The following is a 24161-nucleotide window of genomic DNA, read 5'->3' on the forward strand; positions in this document are numbered from 1 at the left end:
GATAAAGCTGGACAGAAACTGGAACAGGAATGGAATTTTCCATTGCAATGATTCCAGAGAGAAAAAAAACTCCACTAATCAGGGCTAAACTGTTCAGCTGTTTACTCTTAAAATGTATTTTTACAGTTGTTTGTAATTTACTGATTAAACTGTCCTTGCTGCTTTAAATTTTGACTTTGTAGAGTCCAATCTGATTTCTGTTGTGACTGTTTACGATACGGGTCAAAGTCCTTTTTATCTATTGACTTCCAGCTTAGAAGGAGTGGCATGTATTGCATTGTTTGTCTTGCTGGCTTACAGGATGATTAGAATGGCGTGATTATTATTTTCTTGCTTTGCAATCGAATACACGTTGTTTTCTGCGACTGTTAGTAAAGAACCTCATGATTTATTTCCTCCCCTAAAAGGTTGTGAATGCATCTCCAGGCAGTGAGGACAGCACAGGCATAATCTCTATGGACTAAATACTTCAGTTAGGTACATCATTCACTCAACTCTCTGTCTGCCACTTATTTCCTCATTTTTGTTTATGTTTTTCCCAATGTGCATTCCACTCCTGCGTTGTGTGATCTGTTATTAAGATGCGCACCAGGTGGCCGATGATTTTTTGCCTTCAAATTTTCCATTTCTTTTTCCCTGTGGAGTGTTTTCTGACCTCATTGTATTTTTTCTTCCTTCCCTCTTTCCATAAAGTGGTGTAGAACAATGTGGCGTGTACTAGTGAACACTAAATCAAAATAATGAATCACGTTTATGTAATGGTTTGTTAACGAACATCATTAAAAATGGATTGATGGTTGTATGTTCAATAGTTTAAAAATTATTTTTATTCTAATTAGCAGAATCCTTTATTACAAAGCTACATCGAAGAAATAGGATAACTCCAAATTGTGTGTAAGTTAGATGTAGGCTAGAACTTACCTTTTATTTAAAGTGCATAAGGTAAAATTCCACAAAAGGCTCACCCATGCTCAATGTTACATTATGATTACTCATTTTGGCTTTCGAAAAAATTCTCCCCAAGTTTCTTTAATGATTTTACTCCCTTCTCCTCTTGAAGATGCAACTTTTTGCTGTGGTAATGGGCCTGTGATGCCATGACCACTGATTGCCCTTTAGTAACCCCACCTCCCCCAACCCTACTGACCTTGCAAAATTCCCTCAGTACCGCACTGAAGCATCCATCTAAATTATGTATTAACGTTCTGGATGGGGTTTAAAATTTAGAGCATTCTGACTCAGAAGTCAGAGTGCAACACGCTGTGGCAAGCTGATATGGGCATTTGCAATGAAGAATTTAGGCATATCTGTTTCATGTTTGCAATTATTTCTGCCTATGTTCTCTGTTCTCTCCCTAGCCTGTGTTGCAATTATGAGGATTTATAAGATTGTTGCGATTCTGGACTACATCTTTGATTTAAAGTAAAAGGAAGAGAGTCATATGACCTGTTTTGAAATCTGCCTGACAACAAGCCTGGGTGGTTTGATTGTCAGAGATTAAAGGGGTACCCAGATTGTTTTACTGGGAAGAAGGTGCAAGGTGTTTAGATGTGGCAATGGCGCAGCCTGTGTGCTGACAGTGGATAGACTGTGAGTCTCCAAAGTCCCAGAATTTGTTGAGAATGTCAGGTTGTAAACAGTTGTGCTTTGCTTCCAAGATAAAAGAAAGTTGGAGCTGCAGTCTCAAAAATAGCTAATCAGTATTTCTACCTGGGCACAAGACCCTGTGATTCATGTTGCTGTGGAAATGGGCTTTGAGAGGGGAAGGCTTTCTAAGATAACAGGTGTTTTAGGACACTAATGGATGTCTGGGTTATCAGCCAAGAATACACAATGAGGCTTGGCTGAGAGCCCAGAAATCCATTAGACTGTTGAAACAGCTGATCCCCAGTCATTCATTGATAAATATCCACTTGCTTTAAAAAGATTAAAAGTGTCAATCATCCAGACCTTTTAAAGTATCAATATCAGAAACTGCAAGCACCTGAAATCTCATTACCTTGTGTAAATAGACATTACTTGATTGACAGCTCTAGCTCTCTGATCTATTCTGTCAATTACACAATGTTGATTTACACAAGATAAAGAGGTTTCAAATGCTTGCAGTTTCTGCTAATTGTTACTTCAAAGTGTTTGAATGATTGACACTTTTATTTGCCTGTAGTAGAAAAGTGTATTTTTAAGAAAGAGGAAAGTTATCAGTGAATGGCTGTTTTTGAAGCTTATTTTTAAGACATCCTATTGTCACTATACAGTTCATTGGTTTAACACAGTTTATAGTAGGTGAATGGGCATGGAAGTGCCTTAGCTTGGTTTACATAAGAGCATAGAATGGCATGGGAGATATGAAGGGCCATAGGGGATGGGTAGCAGGACATACCTTGGCAAGGGGGCTTGAGAAGCCATGGGGGTGAGTGGGGGTTGCCTTCACATGAGGAGCATGAGGAGGACTTTTTGAACTTGCCTTTTAAAAGGTCCCCTTACACAGACTATGGTTCATGACACCTCTGATGTGCCATGAGCCACGATTCAATAAAAACCCAGCCCGAGTCCATGAAAATTGCTGAGGACTAGGACATGTCTATCTCCGCAGTGGAACTGGCAAGGTCGGGAGTGCAGGTTGTGGTCTTTTGACCCAAACTAGCCCGCACCATTAAAGGCACTCCCAAAAATCAGAAACCCCGAGAAGGGGGTTGGGAATCCTGGGATCTGGGTCCTGGCTGCCATTTTTAAAGGGCTTTCAAGTCATCCTGACTCAGTGAAAATCCAGGTCTATATCCTGCTGGCCTCATCTCATGGGATTGCTTGAGATTTCCCTCATTGCTTATTTGGTGGGTTCCCAGCCCAGGTTGGGAACTTGCTGAAAGGCAAGGAGGGGGGAAGCAGTTGTGTCTGCAGCTGCCACTTATAAGGTGGTGTAGTTGTTGCGAGGTAATGAAGGAGAAATGACTGCATTAAGTTCCTCAGCTCCATTTTTGAATGCATCTTCAAAGACATGCAGAGAGAAAGAGACATAGATAGGGAAGGGAAGAGAAGTTAAGATGTGATGTACACAAAAAGGAATGAGATTAGAAATGGGGAGTAATGCAGAAGCAACTCTAGAGACATCCAGAGGGAAAGGGGAAAAAAATCTGTGTAAAAGTCTTAGAGACAATAGTAGGCTTATAACAGAGAGGGAAAAAAGAGGGCAGTGGACATTTATAGGAGGAAGGAGAGAAAGAGTCTGATAGGACAGAAAGAAAGCACACGAAAGCAAGAAATAAAATTTTTAAAAAGACAGAAGTAGTAGGAGACAAACAGTATAATATTTGTTGAAATAATGCGAAATGAAGGGGTAGGTCAGTTTAACTTGTTTCATCTGGCCTCTTGACTAAAGGGCAAAATTTTGCCCTCGGATGGCGGGCAGGCCCCACTGACTCGCTGGCGGGCGGGCAGCCGAACTCTGCCGCCGAAGTGGGGCCAGCCGCCATTTTGAGTGGGCGGGCCAATTAAGGTCCACCCAACGGCCTGCCTGACGGGAAGCGCTATGCGCTTCCTGTGCGGGGGTTGGAGGGATTCCCCATCTGTCAAAATGATGTTTCAGGGAGTTTACTGACAGGTAAGAAAAGTAAAAAAATAGAGAAATATTAAAATTATTAACATGTCCCCCTCATGTGACAATGTCACACGAGATGGGGCATGTTAATAAGAAACATATAAAGTTTATTAAATTTTTGAAAAACGGACATGAAACTTCATCCCGCCAGTGGATGAAGTTTCATGAATAATCTGGAGCCCGGCTCCTGGCCTGCCCGCCAGCCTTAAGCTTGGACAGGCAGGGTCTTTAACAAGGTTAATTAGCCTGTCAATGGCCGGACAGCTGATTTCTCTGTCTACCTGCCTTCCTGAAGATTTAAATGGACCGGGATGACATTGGGGGTTCCTCCCGACGTCATCCTGCATCATTTTCCCCTCGGCGAGCGGGCCCCGCCCCCAAATTGCCGAGGGGAAAATCCTGGCCTTTAAAATTCTCATTTTAATGGGATTTTCCAGCCCTGCCATCCACCGGGATCTTCTGGTCCCACTAAAAGTCAATGGACTTTTGGCTGGCCCACTGCATACCCTGCTGCGGGTCTGTAATCTCCTCCAGCCCCACACCCTCTGAGGGTTGTTTGTTCAATGAACTTGCCAATTAGAGGATCTGCACTCCTCTAATTCTGCCCTCTTGTGCATCTGCAATTTTAATTGCTCCATCATGGTGGTCATACCTTCATTTGCCTAGGTCACAAGCTCTGGAAAACCCTCTCTGCACCTCTCTGCTTCGTTTTCCTTCTTTAGGGAACGACTTAAAGCCCACTGCTTCGACCAAGCTTTTGATCATCTGAATGAATATTTCTGTATCTGGCTTGGTGTCATACTTTGTTTTTATAGTGCTCGTGCTTCATTACATCAAATATGCTATTACAAATATAATTTGTTTTTGTTGTTGTTGACATTAATGGGCATTAACTGTCTCAAAATGGGATAAGTAGCCTTACTGACCTGTTCACCTCATTGATGTAGTCAGTGCCATTTTGAAAGGACCATTTTAGGTTGAAAATGGTCAGGGCCTGCACCATACTGACTCCAATAATTTCCCTGGACAGTTGAGCCAATGAAGCCCATTGATATCAACTGGGGAAAAATATTGGGCTGCCAATTCACTATCAGCCATTTTATTCTAACGCACAAAGTCAAAATTAACATAAATACTAAAGACAAATTATATATGGGGTGCTGAAACTTGTATTCACCATCCAAAATAGCTTCAAGCCAATTTTCTTCTGCCCAATGCCCTATGCACAGCAGTTTATGGCGCATTAGCCAAAGTTAATCAGAGGTCTAATGCTAGGCCTCTGCGCATTTTATGCTTATTGTACATTTGTGTGAACATTGCCTTGCATTTCATTAGTATGTAAATGATATGAGGTGATGTGACAGTGCCTCCCACATCATTTTCCATGGACTCCACACAGTGTCCCTGCACCAGAAGAGAAAAAGAAATGCAAGGAAGTTGTGTCAGAGGTCACAGAATTTTTAAATCAGAAGGGCTGGCAGCAATCGCCTGGCACTTAAGGTGAACTTTTATCTTACTTATAGGGTACAGCACAGCTCCACTGGCAAACTGGGGATCTTATGGTCATTTGGAGATCATTGCTCTATCTGATGACAGTGAGGAGGCCCAGAACCTGCCATGAATTTGCACTCAGGCTTTTAATACTTGCAGCCTTTGCTCGACTTCTCTCCATTAATCTGGGCCAGGCATCCACTCTCAGCTGATCTCCCTGCCTGGTGCTCACCCAGCTCATTCAAATCAGTTGACACTGGAAGAGCATCCAGTTTCAGCTTAGATCAAGTTGGAACTGTACCGAAAAAGAACACCTGGGGGGCATCTTGCGAAGCTCCCAGGAAGCGGGAAATTTAATTGAGTGGGAGGTAAAATGTCAGCTCTCCGATGGCGGGATGAAAATAGGGTATAGGCGGCAGGTTGATGGCAGATTGAGCCTGATGGCAAGCGTCAGGAATTTCTATTTAATACATCAGCATGTCATACATGGTCATTAAAAAAGCAATATCACCATAATTAAGTGTACCTTTTGAATTAAGTAATCAGCAAATGAGAAACATGTGCCTTCAGATTCATTACTGCTTAAATGTGGCGCAGTAGGCGAGCTAGTCTTCCTGGTGGATTTACACTGAGTAGGAGCTGCTTTTTCTTGTATGGGAACCCTTGTTGAACCACTGGAGAGGAGGCATTAATGCATTGAGATAGGGTTCTGGCTGTGAAAGGGGAACAGGACATGGCTGACTGAGGCAAGGAAAGGGGGAGGCAGTGAAAGGGGAATGGGGGTAGGGTTGATTGAGGGAAGGAAGAAGGTTGCAGCCCTACAAAGATAAAGTGGGATGTAGGGGGGCAGCTGGGCTGTACAGGGAGAGTGTCTAAAGATGGTAGGTTAAGCATGACTGCGGAGAGATCAAGGATTATACATGGAAGGTCAGTGGTGAAGTCCTCAGAGCTGAGGGTAACAGAAAGAAGATAAAGGATGGTAGAGGGAGGATCGAGGATGGGGTGGGTGGCAGTTCCAGTGTGCCGGGGGCTGACAAATGCAAACAGAGGGAAACTGTAGGGTGAATGATAGTTGGTCAAGGGTGATGGGGGTGGGTCAAGGGTCACCAAAGGCAGGGAATGGCTCATGAGTGAGGGTCGAGGGTGATGGAGGGAAGGTCATCCCTTCAATAGAAATGAGGAGATGCTAACTGCATGGCCCCCTCCTGCAAATGTAATTGAAGGAGGAGCAGCAGTTGAGGTTAGCTGCAGGGGCAGGGTGTTGGGGGGAGGGGGGTGGAAGAACAGCTGTAGTGTCAAGGCATCCACTCACATAGCCAGACTGAAGTTGCTGGCTTGCAGGGAATTAATGCCTGTCTAGGTGCTATTTAAATATGGCGCCTGGACCTTTGACCCTGTATGGTAACGATGGGTCATTGACTTTCTACGCACCCCCGCTGCCTGATTAGCAAGGCTCCTTGAACAATGAATATCTAATTGGCTGGTCAATGCATGATCGCACATGGCCAGCCTATGAGAAGAGTGCAACTTACTTCCAGTCCTACTGTCGGGACCCTTGATGCTACAAAGAGATTCCACCCCTGATTGCCCTATGACATGCTGACAGCACAATTTCAAAGTGATCAGCACTGATAAACAATACTTTGACATTCTAAAATTGAGTGAACTCTATAGATAATAAATAAAATATATAAAGGAATAATTTAATGAACTTGTGCTCTAAGCGCAGAGCTTCCCTGCTGGGAACATACATCAGGAAATTTGAATAGAAGTCAGGAGGTCCCATGTACAGGATTTCCTGTCAATTTATTTCTGACAAGGCTCTTGATAGGTGAAACTCTGCTCCAAGAGTTTGAATGTATAAATTGACACTAAGGCAACATTTTTCCCCTGCTGGGATGGGATGTGCAGGAGTGGGCGTGGGTGAGTGGGTTCCCGATTGGTGCCCCCAGTTGAAGGCGTGCCGCCATTTTAGATGGGTGGGCCAATTATGGCCAGCCCAGTGTGAAGTCCGCTCGGAAGAGCTGTGTGCCCCCTGTGCGAGAGAGGGGGGGGTATTCCCTGAGCTGAGAGTGAGCTCTTCTGCGCATGCACATGAAAGAACGTACAGATCTCCCTGAGGCAAAGTGTCGCCTCAGGGAGACTGCTGGAAGTTTAAAAAATTTGTGGATGTGGAAAAAAATTCCTGACGTTCCCTCATGTGACACTGTCATATGAGCTGGGACATGTCAATTTCTTTTATTTCAACATTTCATAAACATTATAAAGCCCTCATGAAACCTCATCCTGCCCGTGGATGAGGTTTCATGTTTTTTCTAAAGGCTGCCTGGCCTCCTCGCTTGTCCACCAACCTTAAGGTTGGACGGGCAGGTCCTTTAATTAGCTTAATTACTTTTTTAAAGGCCTTAAGTGTCCGTTGACAGTTTAGCGGGCGCGCAGCCGACTTGGCTGCGTGTCTGCTGAGCTGAAAATCTAAATGACGTGGGGTGATGTTGGGACGCACGCCCGACATCACCCGCATCATTTTACGTGTTGGCAAGCGGGCCCCGCCCTGTGCCCGCCGACCGGAAGATGCAGCTCTATAAGTATGGGTATAATACAGTCAAATGGTGTAGAACCATAGAAGTTTACAGGAAGGAAGAGGGAATTTGGCTCATCATGTCAATGTTGACTCTTAGCTACAACAATCCAAATTTAATCCCGTTACATTTGCTTTCTTGCTGGTTTTTCTCCCCTCTTATCCACTCCTTCCCTAAAGCATTCACTGATTTCTGCCTCAACTACTTACCATGGCAATGCACTCCACATTTAAACAATTTTCTACATAAATAAATTCTATCTGAACTCTTCCTTTGCTCTCAGTGTCAATTTTAAAATGGTGATCTTCATTACTTACTTCCCAAGAAGAAAAAAAAGATATTGCATGGGACATGGTCTTTTCCCCACTCTTTCTAAACCTTCCATCATTTTAAAACTCTCTTTTAAATCTCAGCATGCCCTTTTCTACTCCAGTGGGAATAGTCCAGGTATCTCAAGTCTCCCCTTGTAACTCTAGTTTCCCAGCCCTTGCATCGCTACATTGTTACTCTATGGTTTTAAATTCCTTTCTGTTATGGGGGTTCTCATAACTACACACGGTACTCCAATTACGGCCTAATCATTGCTTGTGCAAATTTATCATTGTACTATTTCTAAGATCCTAACTCTACTTGCACTTTTTTGATGACTTTACCTGCCCGCTCTCAAACTTACCCACATTGAAACACCAGCGTGATTCCAGTGAAATGTGGCAAAAAACTTCATCATTCCGCTGCCTCATAGCATAATTGTCCGTGCCAAGCAGATTCCTGGAAATGATGGGCTCATAGAATACCTCTGTCCAAATATTGAAACTGTGATTTCTGTCAGGGTAACAGGAATGTGATTCAATCTGTCTTTGCATATTGGAATAATATTCACCATTCTCCATTATCTCAGGTACGGCACTCCGCATTTCTACAGGGCTCCTAATTATACCAATGACGGCTTTCATCTATTTCCTCACTGATTGCCTTGAGGAGTTTGGTTGCAATACAACTGGTTAAATTTCTTCATGACACATGCTTCACTGACCTTTAGATATGTTGGAAATTTCTGAGCCAGTTTGACGGGATCTGGAATATGTCCACAATCTTTGTTCATTCAAATGGATATGAAACATTAATGCATCTGCAATTTCTATCCAACACACATTCTTGTAAATACTCCTCAATAATTTTCAGAAGGGGTAAACTACTTTCTACTCCTTTTCCATGCACATTTAAGGGTGAACAAAACTAACTGTGGAGCAGCGTGAAAGATGGTAATTGGACATCCTATTTATCCCTAAGATCTACACAAAAAAGCTTCCCCCAGTTAAGCAACGGGGTAAATTAATCCTCAGCAGTAGCACAAAATGGACATGAGTGAACCTATTTCACATTGAAGCCAATGGAAAATAAAGCTGGGAGCGATGTAAAAAGGGGTTCCGATTAATTCACATATATTTTGTATTGCTGCTGCTTTGAGAGAGGGCAATGAAGTCCCTTCTCCTTGTCTGCAGGGCGTTGATGACCTCCCAGATGCAGTGATGCACTATGAATGGAGAAATGTTGGTGATATCACTGGGTCCAGCCTGGAAGGACCCCAAGGTGTGGAAATTGCACTCACAGCAACCTTGACAGGCACTGGCAGTGCTGACCTTGCCCTGTTTTCTGGCTGCAGGTCCAGTTAGAGCAGTGGTGCAGTTCCATGACCGCCTCCTTGGTAAATTGTAGCTGATGGAGACACTGTTCCTGGCTGAGGCGCAGGCAGGAGAAGTAGTCTCTGAAGACTCTAGTTGGATATGACTTTCTGTTGAGACCCTCTCTGTTAAACTAGCCAGTTGGTGATAGAAGAGACCCAAAGTTAATCTTTACTGAGTTTTAGATTTATTCACAAAGTGAGACATTCCAAATATATAATTCTTAACTCTACAACCCACTCCCAGTGTCAATAGGTATCTCTTTATGTTCTTTTGAGTAAAACAAATCATCAAAATTAACAAATTGACAGCCCCTTAAAGGGGCACCGTAACTAAAAACAAAAACTTCAGTAGAAACTTAGCAAATCAAATTAGATTGTCACTCCTGGGGCTGATGATGTACTCCCACTGGTCATGAAAGGTAGTCTCTCTTTATACTCTTTTGAGTTTATCAGTTAAACAAATGATTAACTAATTAACAAATTGTCTGTCACTTAAAGGGGAATGTTTCTTTATATGTGCTTAAGTCATTATCCAATTAAACACAGAGAAATAAACAAAAAACTACTGCGGATGCTGGAAATCCAAAACAAAAATAGAATTACCTGGAAAAACTCAGCAGGTCTGGCAGCATCAGCGGAGATGCTGCCAGAAGGGTCATGAGGACTTCTGCGGAAGGGTCACGAGGACTCGAAACGTCAACTCTTTTCTTCTCTGCCGATGCTGCCAGACCTGCTGAATTTTTCCAGGTAATTCTATTTTTGTTTTAGTCATTATCCAATGTCTGCCCTTGCCCCACAATGACCTGCAGAAACCTAACCTTAATTTATACAAGTAACACCCTCCTCTCTGCTCCATTACCCTCATGCTGCAGAAACTGCAACTATATTCCCCATGACTAGCAGTAAGTTTTCTGTTCAGAGTCCTTTTAATTCCACATCACTCTGACCGAAAGGACACCTGTTACCTCTTCCAACAACAGAGCATCCAATACTTCCAAAATTCTGCAGCAACAAAAGAAAGTCAAAAGCACCTCACCTGAAAGTTAATAGTGATCACATTAAATACCATCTGGGGGCAGACCCTCATGTTGCTTAATATGTGTTCAGTTATGTGTATTTATGGGAGGATGTTAACAGAACCTGCGAGTGCCAAAGGTTTGATGCATTTGCACCATGGCAAGGCTGGATATTAGGGCAAAATTTACATTTTAAAAGCCTGAAGGGAATTGAATTCAGCAGAAGATAATTGATTCTACTTGAAGCTTCATGAAATTTGTAGTATGCTTTTAAAATTCTTGCCCTCTCTTCAGCTGCCTTGGAAGCGAATGTTCATGTTTTGTCCAGGATCTGCTGTGCAACAGGCTTTCTCTTCCCTGTCCCCTGCAGTGGGCTCCCACTCAGATACAGGCTGGAACTTTGCTGGAAGCCCACCATAATTATTTAAGTAAGCCTGGTCCTGGTAAAACTTTCAGTAACAGGGGTGTTGGCACGTGCGAGATAGTAGTTCTGCTGCACTGCATTTAAACTGCTGTTGGGCCCTGGAGGAAAGCATGTCCATTAATTCTGCTTTTTTAGAACCCGGGTAATAGATGACATATGAATAATCCAAGAGATTGATTTACTCATACCTGGGGTTTTCCCTGCTTTGAAATCTCAAGTGTTACATTAGTCAATTTTTCTGGTTAAAATGTTTATCGTAATAGTAGATGAAGGAATTTAAACAAATGTGCTAATCTGTTACGGTGTAAACAATATACAATATAATTTCAAAGCATCTCAGTTTCAAGCTCTTCATGATTACCTCGGTGTCTTAGGGTGGTGTTTAAATAGCTCAGGAATATTCAAAATTCAACAGGTCTAAAGGACAAAAGGAACGAAAATGTGAAAAATAAACACATGGTTCCTGGTAAATATAGGAGGAGTGCGAGCCCCATGATGAACTAAATGTGATAACTTGGTCTGGAGTCTCTTCTGCTGCCACCAGATTAGGCACAGATTAAAGGAAGTAATTGCAGTAAAATGTGCCCTTAAAGGCTGCTGCTTCAAATGCACCACACAAAAATATTGCACCTGTGATCTTGCAAAAGAAAAGCCACTCCCTTTAAGACCTGTTTGTAGCTTATGTGCCACTTCAAATAGTGACAAGGGTGTACATTCCTTTCCATTTCCTCCTCAAATAATTACTGCCGCTATATTAGTGGTGGTAAGAGCTGCTGCAAGGTATTATTGAGGTGAGTACAGGTGCTGAAAGAGGAAGAGTATGTTTAAGTAAGGGGATGAGTGAAGCTGTCTGAGTGGGAGAGGATGTGTGGTGTCACGAGGGTTTTAACTTACCTTGGCCACCTAGTGAGATTATTAAACATCTCTGTCACTGACAGCCTCTACTACCTTCTTCTAGACAGCCTGTATCACTCCCTCATGGGGCCTCTTGCCAGCAGCACCTCCAGCGGAAGCATCAGAGAATGTGTGGGCACTTTCAGATGCTGTCATCCCTAAAGTTGCTGTACTAAACAGCTTTCCTCAAAGTGATGTTGACTGCAGTCTTTTAAATCCTGCACTAGAAATTGTTTTTCTGTCCGTCACAGCCACGGTAAACCGATATAGTGTCCTCTAAACCACTCCGCATGGCTAATGAGAGAAGTGAGAGGAAATTGTGGAGGATGAGCAGATTTTACATCGAGGGGTGTGAGGGTTACCCAGCTGCAAACCAGTCAATGGGAGAAGAAGCTAGTTCCTTGTTTCTGTTGCAGAATAGTGGCCATTGCAAGCGGCCCTATAACATAATGCAGTTCCCCTGCTTCAGAACCTGCCCCATTGACATTGCAGCAACAATGGATCAGTTGTGCAATAAGATGATTTGTTTGTGTAAATGTAAGTACGTAGTTAGTGGTACTGGGGTGTTGCTGACCAGCACTTGGCTCCTGAGGCCACTGGGCATGAGGCACCACCAGCAGTATTTGGAACCTAAAGTGGGCCTCTGTGCTTCCGTAGGCAGCATTATTATATAAATATTGTACCTAATGGCCTTGCGAACACTGAGGAAGTGCTACACTATCTGGCTGTGTGCAAATTGGTTGATGTATTTTTCCACCATTACAACACTTCAAAGATACTTAATTGGCTGTAAAGTACTTTAGGTCTTGAGGTCATGAAAGGCACCATATAAATGCAAATCTTTCTTTCTTTATGAATAATAATAAAAATAACTTTTAAATGATATATTTGGGGGCTTACAATGTCCTGGGAATGGATACGGAGAAATGATCACAGAACATTAATTATCGAGTTCCTTGGGGGCTTTCAACGTTCTGGGAATGGATACAGGGAAATCATCACAGAACATTAATTATCGAGTTCCTAAAATATGTTCAGGAAAATTTTCTTCAGCAGTATTTTCCAGTCCAATGACGACATTAGCTGCGATACATGGTTCTTGGAAAAGTGATGGGCCAAGTAGATGAAGTGTCGGTAAGAGAACATTTAAGGGACAATGATCATTGTATCATAAGGTTTAGGCTGACTATGGAAAAGGACAAAGAACCGTCCAGAGTAAGAAAAATTTACTGGGGGAAAGTCAACTTCAATGGGACAAGAACAGATATGGCCAGTCAGTTTAACTTCGGTGGTGGGGAAACTTTCAGAAACAATAATTCGGGACAAAGTTAATGGTCACATGAACAAAGGCAGATTAATGAAGGAAAGCCAGCATGGATTTCTTAAGGGAAAATCATGTTTAACTAGCTTGCTGGAGCTTTTTGAAGAGGTGACAGAGAGGGTTGATGAGAGCAATGCTGTTGATATGGTGTATATGGACTTCCAAAAGGTGTTTGATACAGTGCTGCACAACAGGCTTGTGAGCAAAAGTTCATAGAATAAAAGGGACAGTTGCAACATGGATATGGAACTGGCTGATTGGCAGGAAGCAGTGAGTAATGGTTATTGGATGTTTTTCAGGCTGGAGGAAGGTTTGTAGTGGAGTTCCCCAGGGGTCAGTTTTGGGAGACTTGCTTTTCCTAACGTATTTTGCGGACCTAGACTTGGTGTACAGGGCATAATTTCAAAGTTTGCGAATGATACAAAACTTGGAAGCACTTTGAGGAGGTTAGTGCAGGACTTCAAAAGTACATAGATAAGTTGGTGGAGTGGGTGGACAGGTGGCAGATGAAGTTCAATGCAGAGAAATGTGAAGTGATTCAATTTTGTAGAAAGAACATGGAGAGACAGTATAAAATAAGGGGTACAACTGGAAAGGCGTGCAGGAGCAATGGAACCTGGCTGCATAGATGCATAAGTCATTGAAGGTAGCAGGACAGGTTGAGAGCGCGGTTAATAAAGCATACAGTATCCTGGGCTTTATTAATAGGGGCATAGGGCAGAATTGTTCTCTCGTCGGATGGGCCTGTGCCCGGCCCGAACGAGAGTAAAATAGTGCGCGATGATGTCAGGCGAGCGTCCCGATGTCATAGCACGCTCATGATATTTCGCTCGGCCAGCGCACATGAGAGATGGCAGTGCACCCGCCAATAATTAAGAGGCCTATTAAAGCCCTTAATCAATTAATTAAGTTGGATTTTCCGCTGTCCGTCCAACCTTTCAGTTGGTGGGCGGGCGAGAAGGCCAAGCGGCCTTTGGATTTTTTATGAAACCTCATCCATGGGCCGAATTAGACGGACAGGGTCACATGAGGGGACATGTTTTTAACATTTAAAAATTTTTTATTTATGTTTTTAAAAATCTTCAGCTCCCTGAGGCAGCTCTGTACCTTCAGGGAGTTTTCAGTGCGTGCACCCTCGCGCATGCACAAAAATCTGCCCTCGCCCTCCTCCCGCCCCCACCCCAGTGGCGCTCAGCGTTGCAGTGCGCGATTCACGCTGGCTGGCTGTTAATTGGTCAGCCAGCGTGAAATCCAGTTTGGGGCCCGATCGCGGGTGGCGGTCAGTTTCACGACTGCTCCCGGGCCTGCCCACCCGACAAGGTGAAAATCCTGCCCATAGGGTACAAGAGCAAAGAGGTTATGTTGAGCTTGTATAAGTCACTAATTCGGCCTCAGCTGGAGTATTGTGTTACAGTTCTGGGTGCCGCATTTTAGAAAGGATGTGAAGGCACTGGAGAGAGTGCAGAAAAGATTTGTGAGAGTGGTTCTAAGGATGAGGAACTTTAGTTATGAAGACAGATTGGGGAAGTTAGGACTGTTTTCCTTGGAGAAGAGAAGACTGAGAGGAGATTTGATACAGGTATTCAAAATCATGAGGGGTCTGGACAAGGTAGATAGGGAGAAACTGTTTCCGCTCATGAAAGGATTGAGAATGAGAAGGCACAGCTTTAAAGTAATTAGTAAAAGAGGCAAAAGTGATATGAGGAAAAGCTTTTTAACGCTGGGAGTGGTTAGGGTCTGGGATGCTCTGCCTGACAGCGTTGGTGGAGGCAGCTCCATTTGAAACATTCAAAAAGGAATTAGTTACTTGAAAAGAAGGAATGTGCAGGGTTACAGGGAGAATAGAACCAGATGAGTTGTTCATTTGGAGAGCTGGTGCAGACATGATGGGCCAAATGGTCTCCTTCAGCGCTGTAACATTTCTGTGATTCTGTAACAGATTTCAACTGATTGAAGTGGTACCAGCAGTGTGGATTGTATTCAGAAGGACTATAAATACTGTTACGATCTTTGTGGGGAAACTGTAAACCAAAATAACCAAATTTGCTGAATGACCCCCAAATGAAGAAATTACCAACAAAATTCCATTGTTGTAGCTTTTATCTTAACATGAATCAGAACCAATGAAAATTACACATGAATTAACAGGCTAAATGATACTTCAAATTTAAAAAAAAATCACTTTAAATAGTCAATACAACAAAGGTATGTCTTTCCTAATCACAAGCTTTCATATCACTCCCCACACATATGTGCACTATGTAGCTACACAGTTCGACAATGTGCTGTTCCTTATTCGTGCTGAATAGGTCACGAGTCCTATCTGGCAACAGCTTTCACCTTCAAGTTTCACAGGTACGACTATCATCAACTAGGCACATCTCCATGTTTGGACTAGGATGTAATGAGGCCAGGAGCTGAGTGGTTCTGGTGGAATCCAAACTGAGCATCATTGAGCAGGCTGCTTCTGAATAAGTGCCACTTGTTAGCACTGTTAACGATACCTTCCATCACTTTGCTGATGATTATTGATGGGGCGGTAATTAGCCGGGTTGGTTTTGTCCTGCTTTTAATGGACAGGACATGTCTGTGCAGTTTTCCACACTGCTGAGTAGATGCCAGTGTTGTAGCTGTATTGGAACAGCTTGACTAAGGGCGCAGCTAGTTTTGGAGCACAAGTCTTCAGAAATATTGCTGGAATGTTGTTAGGGCCCATAGCCTTTGCAGTATCCAGTGCCTTCACCTGTTTCTTCATATCACATGGAGTTAATTGAATTGGCTGAAGACGGGTAATTGTGATGCTGGGGACCTCCGGAGGAGGCTGAGATGGATCATCCACTCAACACTTCTGGTTGAAGGTGGTTACAAATGCCTCAGCCTTGTCTTTTGCACTGATGTACTGGGCTCCCCCATAATTGAGAATGGGGATATTTGTGGAGCCTCCTCCAGTTAGCTGTTTAATTGTCCACCACCATTCACAACTGGATGTGGTAGGACTGCAGAGCTTAGATCTGATCAGTTGGTTGTGGGATTGCTTAGCTCTGTCTATCACTTGCTGCTTTTGCTGTTTGGCATGCAAGTAGTCCTGCGTTATAGCTTCACCAGGTTGACACCTCATTTTTAAATATGCCTGGTGCTGCTCCTGGCATGCCCTCCTGCACTCTTCATTGAACCAGGGTTGATCCCCTGGTTTGGTGGTAATGGTAGAGTGGGGGATATGCTGGGCTATGAGGTTACAGATTGTGTTCGAGTACAGTTCTGCTGCTGTTGATGGCCCACAGTGCCTCATGGATGCCCAGTTTTGAGTCGCCAGATCTGTTTGAAATCTATCCCATTTAGCACGGCGGTAGTGCCACACAACACGATGGAGGGTATCCTCAATGTGAAGGCGGGACTTCGTTTCCACAAGGACTGTGTGGTTGTCACTCCTATCAATACTGTCATGGACAGATGCACCTGTGACGGGTAGATTGGTGAGGATGAGGTCAAGTACGTTTTTCCTTCTTGTTGGTTCCCTCACCAGCTGCTGCAGACCCAGTCTAGCAGCCATATCCTTTAGCACTCGGCCAGCTCGGTCAGTAGTGGTGCTACCGAGCCACTCTTACTGATGGACATTCAAGCCCCCCACCCAGAGTACATTCTGTGCCCTTTCCACTCTCAGTGCTTCCTCAAAGTGGTGTTCAACATGGAGGAGTACAAATTCATCAGCTGAGGGAGGGTGGTAGGTCGTAATCGGCAGGAAGTTTCCTTGTCCATGTCTGACCTGATGCCATGAGACTTCACTGGGTCCAGAGTCGATGTTGAAAACTCCCAAGGCAACTCCCTCCCGACTGTATACCACATTGCTCCCACCTCTGCTGGGTCTGTCCTGTTGGTAGGATAGGACTTATCCAGGGATGGTGGTGTCTGGGACATTATCTGTAAGGTATGATTCTGTGAGTACGACTATGTCAGGCTGTTGCTTGACTAATCTGTGAGATGGTTCTCCCAATTTTGGCACAAGTCTCCTGATGTTAGTAAGGAGGCTTTGCAGGGTTGACAGGGCTGAGTTTTCCATTGTTGTTTCTGGTGCCTAGGTCAATGCTGGGTGATCTGTCTGGTTTCATTCCTTTTTGTAGACTTTGTAGCAGTTTTGATACAACCAAGTGTCTTGCTAGGTTACTTCGGAGGACACTTAAGAGTCAGCCATATTGCTGTGGATCTGGAGTCACATGTAGGCCAGACCAGGTAAGATTTCCTTCCCTGGAGGGCATTCGTGAACCAGATGGGTTTTTACGACAATCGACAGTATGGTCACTATTACCGAGACTAGCTTTTTTTTAAAAATCCCAGATTTATTAGCTGAATTTCAATTCCACGAGCTGTCACGATGGGATACAAACCCATGTCCAAAGGGCATTAGCTTGGGCTCCTGGATTACTGGTCCTGGTGACTACTACGCCACCACCTCCCCGATCACTGTGAAACCCAGCTTGAACTGCAAACCGTGGCTCACTTGAAGAGATTGCAAGTTATGGAAGTGACGACAGTTTTAAATATTGCTTAAAACAATATTTTGCAGTGCAGCTAAATAAGAACATTCTTGGAGTGATAGATTTATTAGGAAAACAGATGAAACATGAAGGTCTCGGTGGTTTACTGAAAAATAAACCAACTAGTGGCATTAGGAGCTCCATAACTCACAAAGACAAAAGGGAAGTAAGTGAAGCTGGCCTGATTCACTCAGAGTTTATTTTTCTGTAAATCCGAGCCCTGTAATGTATCTTGTTTATATTTCATGTTGGCCAATTTTATGAGTTTATTTGAGTTACTTTTTCAAGATTCAGACAGCATAGCAGCTTTATTCTGTCCAGATTTATCATCTCTGAAGACTGCTGCTGCTTTATGAGACAGTCATGCAGTAGAGTGATGTACTCATGTGGCCGCTCATGAATTCTATGTGGAAGTAACCTGCCTGCTCTTAACACCAGAGAGGCAAAGAAATAGGAAAAATTATTGTACTGCGGTATTACTGCCTTTTAAGAAAGAGATGCCATAACTAAAATGTTAAATATTTGTAACTGAGACAAATTGTTGTCTTTAAATCATTTGGATCTAAGTTGAAGGGAGTTGACCGGTTGTTTTCTCTCCTGCCTTTAATCTAGTTGTCAAAAGGAATTAAGTTGCTATTTTGCATATGTTTGATGGCTTTGTGACTAACTTTTGATTTAGTGGCTGACTTTTCACTCTGGGGCTGGGAAACAGAGATGGGGATTGTTTCCATGTTTCAAACTGCCCCCGGGGGAAACAGTGACTTACTCGTGATAAAAGCAAAAAACTGCAGATGCTGTAAATCCAAAACAAAAACAAAAATACCTGGAAAAACTCAGCAGGTCTGACAGCATCTGTGGAGAGGAACACAGTTAACGTTTCGAGTCCGAATGACTCTTCATCAGAACTAAGGAAAAATAGAAAAGAGGTGAAATATAAACTGGTTTAAGTGGGGGTGGGACAGGTAGAGCTGGATAGAGGCCAGTGATAGGTGGAGATAGCCAAAAGATGTCATAGACAAAAGGACAAAGAGGTGTTGACGGTGGTGATATTATCTAAGGAATGTGATAATAGGTGACATTAAGGGTAGAAAGCAGGTTGAGCAAGGTACAGATAGCCCTAGTGGGGGTGGGGTGGGGGGAAGGGATCGAAATAGGCTAAGAGGTAGAGATAAAACAATGGATGGGAATACATTTAAAAATAATGGAAATAGGTAAGAAAAGAAAAATATATATAAATTATTGGAAAAAGGGGGAACGGAAAGGGGGTGGGGATGGAGGAGAGAGTTCATGATCTAAAGTTGTTGAATTCAATATTCAGTCCGGAAGGCTGTAAAGTGCCTAGTCGGAAGATGAGGTGCTGTTCCTCCAGTTTGCGTCCCCGGGACAGGCCAATTAATGGCCAGAGTGCAGGTTTTGTAGAATTAAGGACATGGGTGGACTCTCAAAGCTGAAGGGCCAATCAGAGACCTTCCAACTTGAGTGGAGCAGCAAGGGAAGTTAAGTAAGAGAGAGGCGTCCTCTCCAACTTTTGAAAATATTCAATTAAAAAATAGATTCCGCAGCCGGGCCACCACCGGGGGTTTGGGGCAGGGGAATGTGTGCAGGCCCTCTTCGCAGCGGCCTGTGGCTGCTCCTGCACCCAGAAGGGCTGGGGGTGGGGGGGGCTCTAGGCCTGTCTGAAGGAATAGTTGCTCAGTCTGTCACTGGGAGGCTGCCTCCCGGCACCCGAACTGGCCCTCACCCACCGTGGGAACCTAGAGGCCAGCTGGAAAATTCAGCCTCAATGAAGGTCTAATGAGCCTGATTGGTTACCCACCACATCCAGCAGATTGGCCTGCTGTTCCCAATGCAGCCTCTGCCAGAGGCAGGATGGAGCCAAGGAACTGGCATGCCAGTCGGCAGGACTAATTTTAGTTCCTGTCTGCCTCTGCTCCTGGCCCTGCTGAGGGCAGAAAATCCAGCCCCAGGTATTTTACTGACCGATCTGGGTTGATGGCTGGTCCTGAAAATTCCCAGCATTTGAACGATAATTTTCTAACTTCATTGACAGTGCCTGCCAGAAAGGTGGGTAAGGGCTGAGCAGGATTTTCCGACCATTTCAGTAAATAATGCGCGCACGGTGTGGTCTTGAATGCCTGACATGCAACTGGCAGCACAACCTCATTCCCGAAATTATCTCTTCAGTGTTCCCAGAATATCAGGAAGCTGATTCCCGCCACAAGCAAAATCTGACCAACATCTTAGGAATTGGCTTCTGCAATTCCACATAAAAGTGTGAAAATATTTTCAGCTGGCAAGTCAGACTTATTTTTTGCCATTTGCCATCAAATTCCCTAACCTTGATGATGAAATTGTGAATCGACGCCCTGATGCCTTGTTGCATCATTCAGTGTACTAGTTGTTAGACTGTCCAAAATGGGGGCTTCACTGATGTTTCATCAACTTTAACTGTTGAGGAATTCTCTCTGGAATGTCCCACATTGATCACTGATCTGTGCTGCATCAGTTGATCTCAGCTGGACAAGAAGTGAAGGTATCCCTGGGTTAGGGCAGGGAAGATTGGTCAGTGGTATATTCATCTTAACACTAGATGGAGAAGCGTTCTCATCTGGAACAAAGACCCTGTGATGATTGTGTCATTTGCAGAGACCAAGGACTTTTCCTGTCAATAAGTAATCTATATTTACAAAGACAAATATGAGAATCACTGTCCAGAGTTCCTTGCTGGAAGTGTTTGTGTTTGGATGTTGAGTGAGTACAGGATAATGTTTGACTATGATGCCAACCACAGTTGAATGACCTACCTATGCTCAATATCTAGGTTGCAGAGATTGACCACTTGGCAAGATACATGAGTCTTATGGGTGCTCTGGAAGTTATCACAGCATCAATTGCCACTGCTATGGCTGGGATTTTCTGCTCCCAATTGAGGCGGGCATCATGGCGGGCGCAATCGCAAAATCCCATGAGAAGGCTCGAGATGTGATTTCTGATGACATAAAAGTGGGAAGCGATTGTGTGCTCCCTTATCAATGGCGGGCCTTGTTTCCCACTGCCGAATGTCACAAATATCATTATCATATATTGGCATCTCATTATGATGCCTACTCTCATGAATCAGCCCCCCTACGTTGAATTTAAATCCCACGTCGGCATGAAATCAGAATGACGTGTTTTACAACAGCATTTAAACAACATGCAGCTGGTGACTGCGCTTCACTGGGAACTCTGAGGTTAGTTCACACAACTTGGTGCGGCACTTGTGGGGATCAGCGCACGGCTTCGAAATAAGCGCCACTGCGGATTCATGGGGGTCTCTCTCTAGCAAGTCTGCACAGTGATCAGGCCAGTGTTCAGGCTTTTACTGTGCTGCAGGACTAGAGCTCCATTCTTAAAGGGGCAAAGCAGCACTCAGTAAAGGGGAGGGGCCTCGGGGCAAGGGCTCCACTGGGAGCGAAGAGCGGGGAAGATTGCACACAAACACATGACTTGGGGGATGGGGGTGCTGGGTTGGGGAAGTAAACGGCCATCCAGCTGGAAAATAAGTTAAAAAAATGAGGGCACTGCCACAGCTGAGACAGTTTAACATCAGCTCAATTGACATGCATGGAGTCAAGCAAGTGAAGCAATTATGCCTGCTCAAGCAACATTGATTCCTCAAAGTGGCGATGATTGCTCCCCTAGCTTTAACCCCTCGTGTGCAGCCTTCAAAATCAACAGGGTCTTATGGAACAGCAGAGCTATTGGGTGACTGAGGGGAATGCTCTGAACCTCCTATATTATTGCAAGGTAAACATCGAACATTCCCTCTCATGGTCATATCAAACTGTGTCGTCTTGGAGGGCAGGTTAGGATGATGCCAGTGCCTGAGATGAGACAAGAACCTCCAGTCGAGTGGCCGAAACTGTCGGTAGTTAGCATGTGGGTTGGGGCGGGTTTGGAGGGTTGGGGTGGTTGGGTGGGGGGAGGGGGGTGGGGGGGCGGGAGGGGGAATTGTGGCCAACCTTCATGCGGGGAGGCGATGGCGTAGTGGTATTGTCACTGGATTAGTAATCCAGCAACCCAGGGTGATGCTCTGGGGCTCGGGTTCGAATCCTGCCACAGCAGATGGTGGAATTTGAATTAAATTTTTTTTTAAAACTCTGGAATTAAAAGTCTACCGTGAAACCATTGCCGATTGTTGTAAAAACCCATCTGGTTTACTAATGCCCTTTAGGGAAGGAAATCTGTTGTCCTTACCTGGTCTGGCCCTGCATGTGACTCCAGACCCACAGCAATGTGGTTGACTCTTGAATGCCCTCTGAACAAGGGCAATTAGGGATGGGCAATAAATGCTGACCTAGCCAGCGACGCACACATCCCATGAATCCATGACCCCACTGGGCATCATTTCAGGGGCCAGGCTCTCCGGCACGCATAAATGGGCCTTGAGGCCACAATCACAGGCAATGCCTTGACTAAAAGTGGACCTCAGGAAGCAGATGCTGATTCTTGCGTCTTTCTCATTGATACTGCAGTGAGGAAACCATCATAAAGATGGAGCTCGTTGTTATCGCTGCATGTATTATTGCTTATAGGCAGGAGAGAAGAAGAAGGAGAATGCGACGGAGACACCTGGCTCACAAAAGTGAGGAGCAGAACCTTCAATACCAAGGGGCAGCAGGGCCTTCTTTGGATGCAGAGGGTGATCTCCATGTGGAGAAGCCTCGCTAGATCCAGGGTCTACAGACGTTGCGTGTGCTACCTGCAGGCGACGCCTGTGCATGTCAAGGGAATTGGTCACTCACATATGCCACCTTCTGCAGGATTTGGTGCCACGAGGACTTGGAGGGGATCCACTGCCAGTGAACTTCTATGGCACTGGGGACCTCTGCAAGATTTTGCAAGCTTCCACCCACAAATGCATCCAAGAGGTCACAAACGCCATTTTCACCAAGACACACGATTTTGTCAACTTTGACAGAGATCAGGCAAGCCAGGGCGCAAGAGCACTGGGCTTTGCTGAGATTTTTGGATTCCCACAGGTGCAGGGTGCCATCGACTGCACTTACATGGCCCTTAAATCTCCCTGGCAACAAGCAGTCCAGTACGTCAACCGCAAAGGCTTCCATTCCCTCAATGTTCAGCTGGCCTACAACCATAGCAAATGTCTCATGCACATTTGCGCATATCCCGGAAGTGTCCACGATTCCTACATCCCCAGGAGGTCTCGGATCCCTGACATCTTCCAGGGACCACACAGGACGCTGGGTTGGCTCCTCGGGGACAAGGGCTGCCCACAAGGGTTGTGGCTGATGACGCCCATGCGGCGGCCTCAGACCCCTGCTGAGGGAACGTAACCCGGACTTTGGTGGAGCACACCATAGAGATTCTGAAAATGCGATTCTGATGCCTGGATAGATCTGGCGGAGTGCATCAGTACAGCCCCTACGCGGTGCCACGCATCATTGTGACTTGCTGCGCGCTCCACATCCTGGCGATGCAAAGAGGTTGACCTGGCTGATGAGGAGATGAAAGAGCTGCACGTCTCCTCTAATGAGAAGAAAGTCGAAGGGGATGAGGATGATGAGGTCCTGGAAGCTGAGGAGGCAGGCGGAGAGGCCATTGCACTGGCCAGATGAGGCAGGTGTGCTCGTGAGACTCTCATGGCCAGAAGATTTCAGGAGGAGGATGATGAGATGCAGTGAGGACACTCCTGGACAAGTCCCCTCCAACATGGGCCAGCCTGAAGACAATTATTGCTAATCCTCTAATTTCAGCAGTGAACTTCCAGAAGACAGTGCATCATTGCACAGCTTGCTCACATCACCCTGATACTTTGAAGGATGAGGAAGCCTTGAGGGTGTATGTCAGTCCTGAGATGATGTGCTACCTGGAGGAGGTCTTTCCAGCCTCAGACATCAGAAACTGCTGCATCCTCACGCATTCATCCAGCATCCCAGTCGCAGCACCACCCTAAAAGACGCATGGGCACTTGGACAATCGTGAGTGCGATATTGGCTGCATGCCTTCAATCCAACAAGGTTCCTCGGTGAGGTCCATCATGGCCAAGGCAGCCACGCATGATGTGTTACCTTGTTGCTGAGAGAGAAACGTTACACTTGGGACAAGGGGCCCGATGAAATCCCACTGGTGTAACAGCATGTACAGATGACTCAGTGGCCTCTAGCACCACCCCCCCCCCGCCGCCAGAAATGGCACTCTCATCTGGCAGTTTCAGTTCGGGTTGAAGAGTTTCATTAATCTGAGCATGATGAGGCCAGACACTTAGCTACGTGACATTGAGATGCCTCCTCTGACATACAAGCAGTGTGTCCTCATGGCCAGACTTTGCCCTTGTGAAGTCCAAAATTATCAGGCAATATGAAGCCCTCAAGGGTACGCATCCTGGCTTATAAGGAGCCCTGTTCTGGCTTGATCCTATTGCATTGGTCCTCGGTGCATCGCGAGAAGCAACAATGAGCAATTCCAGTGCAGGCCTAAAGGCTGATGTGGCCCCTGGAGATCACCATTTCCAAGCTGCTGGAGAGTGAAGGCGATGGGATGAACATCGCCGTCCATCAGCTTTGTGACAATACCATTCTCCCAGCAATAGTTACAAGTTCAGGGTTGCAGATGCTCAAGG

The 24161-nt window shown here is 44.9% G+C and overlaps 1 long non-coding RNA gene across 1 annotated transcript in view; it reads left to right on the plus strand.

Moving 5' to 3' along the window:
• Window positions 1-295: 295 nt before the first annotated feature.
• LOC144690152 (uncharacterized) overlaps window positions 296-24161 on the plus strand; it is a 32142-nt gene continuing 8276 nt past the window's right edge. The window contains exon 1 of the long non-coding RNA XR_013578773.1: window positions 296-477. This is a non-coding gene — a long non-coding RNA (uncharacterized LOC144690152). The remainder of the gene's footprint in view (window positions 478-24161) is intronic.

The sequence above is a fragment of the Cetorhinus maximus genome, chromosome 14, assembly GCF_964194155.1.
Source record: "Cetorhinus maximus chromosome 14, sCetMax3.hap1.1, whole genome shotgun sequence".
In the NCBI taxonomy this organism is placed as follows: domain Eukaryota; kingdom Metazoa; phylum Chordata; class Chondrichthyes; order Lamniformes; family Cetorhinidae; genus Cetorhinus; species Cetorhinus maximus.